This window comes from Ammospiza nelsoni, chromosome 4, assembly GCF_027579445.1.
Source record: "Ammospiza nelsoni isolate bAmmNel1 chromosome 4, bAmmNel1.pri, whole genome shotgun sequence".
Classification (NCBI taxonomy): domain Eukaryota; kingdom Metazoa; phylum Chordata; class Aves; order Passeriformes; family Passerellidae; genus Ammospiza; species Ammospiza nelsoni.
This window is the reverse complement of record NC_080636.1, coordinates 1,658,086-1,666,572: the sequence shown is the minus strand read 5'-3', so window position 1 is coordinate 1,666,572 and position 8,487 is coordinate 1,658,086.

The following is an 8,487-nucleotide window of genomic DNA, read 5'->3' as shown; positions in this document are numbered from 1 at the left end:
TGCTTTGCAAAGAATCTGCATCCTTACTAGTGTTTGGTTAAAAAGTCACAAAGATTTTGGGAGCTGTGATAAAGCCACATGCTCTGCATTGAAATCCTCTGTGTCACTCTCTTTGTAGGAACTGTCCCAGGCAGGGATATGCCTTATCTATTCTGGTGCTGAATGTTTTCATGGTTCCTGTGCAGGAAGCTGCACAAGGAGACATAAAGGGGAAGTGCCAAAAAGGGTGACTGCAGTCTGTCCTGGGTTGGTATCAAAACTGGGTGCTAAACTCATGAGGACTGTTGAGATGCTGATGGGGAGCTGAAGAGAGTTCATCCTCTCCCTGCATGGGTGTGTGTGGATAGCTCCAGCTCTTGTGCTCTTGGAATTCCTGCAGGCAATGGGAGGGCACCAGGGGAGGCAGCTGTGTAGCGTGAGTCTGATCCCTTACCTGTGCAAGGGAAGATGAGGGAGAGCATCTCTGTTAAGAACAGCTCAGAGGGGATGCTGATGCTGTGCTTTCCTTCCTCCAGCCTGCCAGCAGCAGGTTTTGTACAAATGTTTGATTTTAGCAGCTTAGGAAAAGGTTCTGCCCCAGAGGGTGGCTGGGCACTGACCAGGGGATGGGGATGGGGCTGTGCAGGGCCAGGAGCTGCACTGGATGATCCTTGGGGGTCCCTTCCAACTCAGCTTGTTCTGTGATTCTGTGAAACGTTTGTACATCCTGGTCAAAAGAGTTTTGAGCCATTTGGCATCACCGTTGTCCCACATCTCCTGAGGTGCTGGGAGATAACCCACCCTAGAGTCCCTAAGGGGCTAATGCCCCTAATGCCTTAGGTCTCTAATTGTCCTTTTGAGCTACTCAAATGGTGCTTTTCTTGTCACAAACCTTTCTCTGCCTCTCTGACCATTGTATTCCTAAAACACCCCTGTGAGCAGGGGCTGAAGCAGCCACCCATGTCCCACAGGTGATGTGAATTACAAATGGGCATGGAGAGTTGCACCTCAGCATGTTCCCAGCCAAAATGGGGGTTGCTGCAAAACTTCCTACATTCTGTAGATGTACAATCCTCCCCACCACTCCCTGGGAAGGAGCTGCAGTGGCTCAAAGCTCTGTGCTGGTGTTGGACCATGTACATTGCCATGAGGGGATCCTTCTGCTCCAGCTCTACCTGTATTCCTTACTCCTCTCTGTACAGCTTATTCCACCTGTGTGCTCAAAGCAACAAACCCCTTAATTTTTTTAAAAGAGTACAATACAATGTCTTCCTTGATGACAAGGGATCTTTTGTGGGGGGTTGCTAGTGTATGTTCCTCTCAAGCTGCACTCTAAACTATCACATGGGATTGACTTTCTCGAGGACATGACAGCACCAGTGGCTGCTCTGATGGCCAAGGTGGGAGGCAGGAGTTAAATCAGCTTTGCAGTGACTGCTCCTGTGGTTCATGTGGATGTGAAAAGCCAGGAATCGCCAGCGCTGGGTTTTCAAGTGGAGGAGTGCTTGTTCCAGCAGATTTACCCTTTTCTCCTTCTCCAGGCACTTGTGCATCGCCTCTTTGTGGTTTAACAAAAAACCCAAACACACCTGTGACTGAATCGTGACTGAAATTCTCATGCCTGTCAACACTTGTGTTTTCTGTGCTGTGAACTGGAGCTGAAGCTGCTCACTTGGAGAGTTGAGCAGGGCTGAACATCCGTACTTCACCTCCCTTTGGGGTCATCTGCCTGATCATTTGTTTTCACAGCCTCCCTCTCCTGTGCTTGGGCCAAAACCAACTTCTTCCCAAGTTCCTGCCTCTGCCATGGAGGAGAACAAAGGCTCCTTGTTCAGTGCAGCCACTCCTGCTCCCTCCTCATGGGCAGCAAGGAGCCCTGGCCTTTGCAAGGAGGCATTTCCACTTGCAGGACATGGCTTGGCAGTGGCCAGGCACTGGGGCTGCCAAGCCTCAGATAGAATGTGGTGGGCAAGTTACAGAAAATAATCATTTTCCACAAGCTGGGGTGATCTCTCTGAGAAAGGAGACTTGGAAATCCAAGCAGCCGTGGCAGTGCTGAGCATCAGACACTTCCTTCCCAGTGATCTTTGTGTTCCTGCCATGTAGATAAAATTATTCTGTAGCTCAAGGAAGTCTTGAGCCCTAGCTTGGGCCTTCAGCATATAAGCCAGTCTGGAGGGAAGCAGAAACATTGCTATTTGCAAACTTCCCCCTTTTCCCAGCCCTTTTCTATCTGATCTGAGCTTACAAAACCCAAAAAAAACCCCATTTTGCAGAAGCTGGAATTACTTTCCCACTGCTTTAGGCTGAGTTAAGGATGAGGAGATGTGAGGGGCTGGTGGAGCAGACAGAGAATCTGCAAAGCAGTTTTGTGGTCAGGTGGTGTGAAGGCATTGGCTGCTGGGCTCAGTGGCTGCAGCAGAGAAACCTGAGAGGTTTCTCAGGACTTGGGGGGACAAGGGATATGGTGGGGAGCAGGTTTGGGGTAAACAGGTGTGGAGGGGCAGGAATGTACACACACATCTCATTTGGCCACCTGAGTGCAGCCCTAGGAATGTTTGCAGCATTTTGTAGCTGCCAGGATCACCCCTCTGTGTCACTGTGTGCTTGGGCCTCTCTTGCTGCTGTAACAAAATGACCACAAAATAGCTCAACAAAAATTCCTGACCAGCTTTTCCTTTCCACTGAGGAGAGCAGAAACTCATTTAAAGCAGCTGGTGTGGCTTTTCAGGGCTTGGTGTTACTGTACCTGTAGGAAAAGATCAGGATATTTGTCCTGGGCAGCTTTACCACACTGTACTGCTCCAAGAAAGAAGTGTACAGGTTGCCACAGTTGTTCATATTTTGCCTTTTTAATGGCAAATATTCACAAAGAAGGGCTGGTTTGTTCTATCATCAAGTAACAAGATTACCATGAGCATTTTCAGTTTCTATGGCTGGGTAGAGTGGTCTGGGGTGATTTTTAAGCAAGCCCATTCCTATTTATAGAAGCAGATAATTGGGTCAGATCATGGCTTAGCTCAAAACCCCAAGGAATTTTCCTCTGCGTGGTCATGAGAGTCTGAACCGTGTCACCATTTCTGCTGCCTGGTTTTGTCAGGCTCAGTTTCTAAGCCTACTCTGTGACCCATCTGGCACCTAAAATGTGCTTCACTCTTCTCGGAAACCTGATTTAGACTGATTTGTCTAGGCAAGGGACACAGGTGCAGTTGGACACCCAGGTGAGTCCCTCAGCAGCTCTCAGGTACCTTGGTCCATCTCTCAGACCATCAAGGGAGACTTTGGCTCAGAAGAAGGGGAATTTAGGACTATTATTAGATACAGGTTTTGCTATGAAGCCACTTTCACAGATGAAAGGAACTGAATGTGAGTTTGTAGCTCTGCAGCTGAAACTTCCTGCTGCAATGGGATATCCCCAGCCACTGCTTCTAACAGTTCAGGCTGCATTAGAAATTCCAATTATTTCAAATACCTGGGTGTGGATATTCTCAGTTCAGTCAAAGAGAGAACAGAGACAATTTCTCCAGGCTGAGCCTAGGAATGTTAGATGAAGGATTTCAAGCAATTATTATCTCTCTTTCTGTAACCCTTGTTTGTAGATATGGTTCTTCACAGCCTACTATTCACAGCTACCAATAATGTGAGATGTTTTCTACTTTGAGACCCATCCTGTCCCACTTAGCAAGTGAGACCACAAAAGCTCAGTACTTTGTGCTAATAAAGATTCTTCTTGAGCCTTCTGATCCACCTGAAGGCTGGAGTCTGTCTCTCCATCCCTGACTCAACAGCATCACCTGGGTACCAGACGCTGCCCCCGTGCTGGCAGATAAGAGACGCTGGATTTTGCGCGGTGCTATAGAAGCGGCTGAGGGGAAATGCCCGTGGCAGCAGCCCGAGGAGGGCTCCCCCGGGTTACCGCAGGCAGCCCGGGCTCTGCTCCCAGCTGGAGCTCTGGAGGAGTTTCCCGTCGGCAGGAACGGCAGCGAGGAGCGGGCGCGCAGCCCCATCTAGCGCCGCTGCGGCACCGAAACGGGGAAAATCCTCACAAACAGCGCGGAGCACCTCGGCTGGGGAGGGATGGATGGATGGATGGATGGATGGATGGATGGATGGATGGATGGAGGGATGGATGATGGATGGAGGGATGGATGGATGGATGGATGGATGGATGGATGGATGGATGGAGGGATGGATGGATGGATGGATGGAGGGATGGATGGATGGATGGACGGATGGATGATGGATGGATGGATGGATGATGGATGGATGGATGGATGGATGGATGGATGGATGGATGATGGATGGATGGATGGATGGATGGATGGATGGATGGATGGATGGATGATGGATGGATGGATGGATGGATGGATGGATGGATGGAGGGATGGATGGATGGATGGATGGATGGATGGATGGATGGATGGATGATGGATGGATGGATGGATGGATGGATGGATGGATGGATGGATGGATGGATGGATGCCTGAAGGGAAGGGCACGGCACCGAGCCGCTCTCCTTGCTGAACACACGAGTGGAGCTCAATCTCACTCTGCTGTCACAGTGACTCTGACACACGCACAAGCCTCTTCTTCCCAGCCCAGCCATTGAAGAAGGAGTCAGGATTTTTCTGTTCTCATTCTCAAGGTTGTTTATTGTTTCTTATCTATAACATCCTTTCTCCAACCCCCCAAGGTCTGCCTGTCAGGTCTGGTTGAGGCACACTGGTGTTATCTTTTCATACTAAAAACTTCATGTGCATTATTTACCATAACTTCTCAATACCTATCACCTATGTTAGACAGTGAGCTTCTACTCTAAACCAATCTAAAAGTGCCACCATCACCAAGAAGATGTGCAGGGGTGGCAGTGGAAGGAGTGGGGCCAAGAAGAAGAAGGAGAAAGGCTGGACACACCCAGATTCCTCCATCTTGGGACCCTGAACTCCCATTCTAAAACCTTCAAAAATCTATTTTTCACCCCGCCACAATCTAACTATTATTCTGCTTAAACTCTTTTGACTTGTAATCCTTTATACAAAGGTTGGTGATTGTTTTTTCCAAAGGCTAAACCAAAGGCACAGGGGTGTTGGGCTCTGTGCCAAGGTCTCTGAGCCCCCTGGGCAGGAGCTCGAGCCCTCCAGGGCAGCCAAAGGAATTTCCTGGGTTCTGACTCAGATGAGGGACTCAGATAAGCTCAAGATAAGGGATTTTATCCCATGGTTATGCAGCTCTGTGGAAGGGAGCAGTTTTCAGCCCTAGAGGGAGCAATGCTACACGGGTTGTTGGTCCTTCCATTCCCCAGGGAGCTGGGCTGATGCAGGGAGGTCTGTCCAGCCTGACTCAATCCTCTGTGTCACCAGAGAAATCTGGAGGGCAAAAAAATCCCCCGAGATCTCTGAAATTGTGGCTGACAAGGACATTTGGACAAGCAGAGACCAGCTAGTCCAGAGAAGAGCATGCAAAGGGTCAATAGCAGAGACAGTGATTACCTTCTTCCTTCTGCATCATTCTGGGGAAAAGACAAAAAGTAACAGACAAAAAAGCATCCTGGGAGGTTTAGGTTCAATAAGGAGGTTTTTCTAACGTGAGATTAGAGAACCATTAGTGTGAATTGTGCAGGGAGGCCTTCCAGCACTGGAAAGTTTGAAGGCTGCACTGGATAAGCTCCAGCCAGGACGTTTTCAGCTGCAGCTGATCCCACTGTGGGCAGGGCATGGATTTAGCTGCCCTGGGGGAGGAAGGGAGTGTTCTTTCCAGCCTCTATTTTGCCCTTTCAATTTAGTTACTGCATGATATTAGACACTGATACTGGGGCAGTGGTTACTCACCCTTGCTCCTGAGGCTTTTTTGGATCTCTCCTTGTAGGGCATGCCTTGAAAAAGTCATAGAATTGGGGACAGACTCTTCCCTGTGGCTAAAGCTGATGCTGGGGCAGAGGGGAGGGAATGCAAGTCCTTGATTCAGAAGGAGCTGCAAGCTGAACCCCACCATGGCTGAAATTACAGCATCTTCTGGACTGATTTAAAATTATAAAAATTACTTTTTCCATCTTGGGAAAAGTGCATTATCAGCTTAAAGAGGTTGTTATTTAGTTGGAGATGTGTCTTCAGGTATGTTTGAGCACTGGGGCTAGAACTTCCCTATCTCATTGAGTGGTGATTGGGAATGTCAGCTTGGGAGAGGAGGTCTGGGGACAAAAGAGGTTCCCCATTGTGCAGAAATAAAGAGAAGGCTCAAAAATTGCAGGAAACCTGCTCTCTGCACTTCCATTTAATCTCTCTCTCCCCCTGTGAAAATAATGTGCGAAATGTGGAGAAGCCAGTTGGAGCCAAAGGATGTAATCGACCCTGACACTGTAAAACACTTCCCTGTGAAATCCTGCCTGCAGCCTGGCCAGGGAGGATTTGCTCCGTGGCTCATTGCACTCTCAGCTGGCATTTTGCTTCAGCTGCTCCTTGCACCTGCACCGGGCTGGCAGAGGGAGAGCTGCCAGTGAAACCTGCAGCACGGTGGGGTGGGTGGCACAGGGGAAATGTGTTTCAGTCTGGTACAACACACTGTCTTGGTTTGCAAAGACAGGAGTCTGCTAAGGAAGGCAGGAGCCTCCCCGAAATGGAGAATGCAAACCCTCCCCAGCCCTCTGAATTGCTAAATTGCTATACATTTTAAATTAAGGGGCTCTCAGGCAAAAATATGGGAGCAGGAAATAACAGTTCTTTAATAGGGAAAAGAAAAACAAATAAAGGATAAAATAACCAATGCAGTACACTGGAACAACACTGACAGAGTCAGAACCCAACCTGACACCCTGTGGGTCAGGCTGTTGGTGGCAGTGCCATTGGAATTGTGGCTCAGCCCTCCTGCAGTGTCAGGGCTGGTTCTGCTGCAGCAGGATCCTGTAGAGAAGGATGGATTCTTCCTCTGAAGATCCAGTGGGAGAAGAGGCAGCTGCTGTTCCTCTGGGGAATCCCGTGGAGAAGCCGTGCTGGTGTCTCAAAACCTCTGGATTATATCTGGGTAGGAATGCTTGGCTCCTCCCTCTGGGCTCACATCTCCCAATGGGATGCTGCAGTTCTTATCAGCCATGCAGGGACATTCAATAGCTGTTATCAGGAGGGAGGTGTGAATGTGGTCACTCAAAGAGAGAGATAAGGCAAACTGCCCACTTGACAAAGGTAATCTGCCATACAGATGGTAAGGGAAAACAACTTGCATTGCAATCTTCAACACACAGACCTGGGGAAGCCCCCCAGGTGAGGGCAGGGGTGGGTTCCTTGCAGGCACAAACCTGCACAGCTGGGAGCTGCACTGATGGATGCCCCAGCAGGGTGTGAGCTCACCCATCACCATGCACTGCAGCTGCTTCTGCCATGGCTGATGTCCCTGAGCAATCTCTTCCCTGCGTTTGAGGAGCCTCTGCTTTGTCTCTCTGAGTTTTCTGATCACTGTATCAGTGAAGAGAGAAAGAAAAGTAGAACACAACTGGTTAGGACACTGGCCTGGAAATCCCAAGCATTTTTCCCAAGCTCTGCTTATCTCTGGCCTCCAGCCCAATCCTTGACTCTGAAGGGATTGTATGCATACCACTCCTGCTCTTGTTTTGGGATATACTTGCAATCATGACTTGTTCTTGGCCCCTTTAGCTTGTCTTGTGAGCCTGTTCTGACTCTTCTTAGGGGATGCAGCCTGTCCCTGATCCAGCCCACGTGACAGTGAAGCCTCCTGCCCCATTCTGGGCTGCTTTGCTGGCTGCAGGGTTAAGGCAGTGCAATGACATCTTTTGGGCCCCCACTGCAGCTGACATTGCTTGGAGGTCTCATCCTTTTTAACGCCAAACACATGTGGGCCAGACAGGGAGAACACCACTCTCTCTGTCCACACAGCATTTCCACATCAGAGCTTTGCTGTCAATTCCCTCTGCAGTCCAAAAAAAGACAGAGTTGCCATAAAATGGTCACGCCTGGTAGTACAACTCCCTGATGGATCTGTGAGGAGATACTGATGCTGGGCCCAGCAACTGGCAACCATCAACCTGCAGAGCTCCAAATGAAACACATTCCTGTGCAGCTCTCAGCCCTCTGACAGAGATATTTCCCAGTGTAAAGCTGCCGTGAAAATGTGAGCCAAAAACATATTTCTCAACCAATGGTGCTAGGAACATGACTGCAAAATCTGGGAGTGAAGCAAATGCACCTGGAGTGGTTTGATTCTGGTTCTGTTTCTCCCCATCTGTACCAGCTGTTAGGCAAGAACTGAATGGTGCTCAATCCATCATCTCATAAAAGGGCGGTGGGGAAGAAAGGAATGGGAACATCACAGGGAGATGTAAAATGCACATTACCCCAAGCCTGCAGTCCCTCCAGTGCTCCCAGCTCCCTGGAAAGAGGGAAGCACACAAGAAAGTGTGTTCTTACCCAGAAAAAAAGGAGGCAGCTGAGTGGTGAGGCCCTTTATCCATCTGCTGTGTACAGACATTGCTCCAGGAGGAGCTGCAGGTCCAGCACTGCA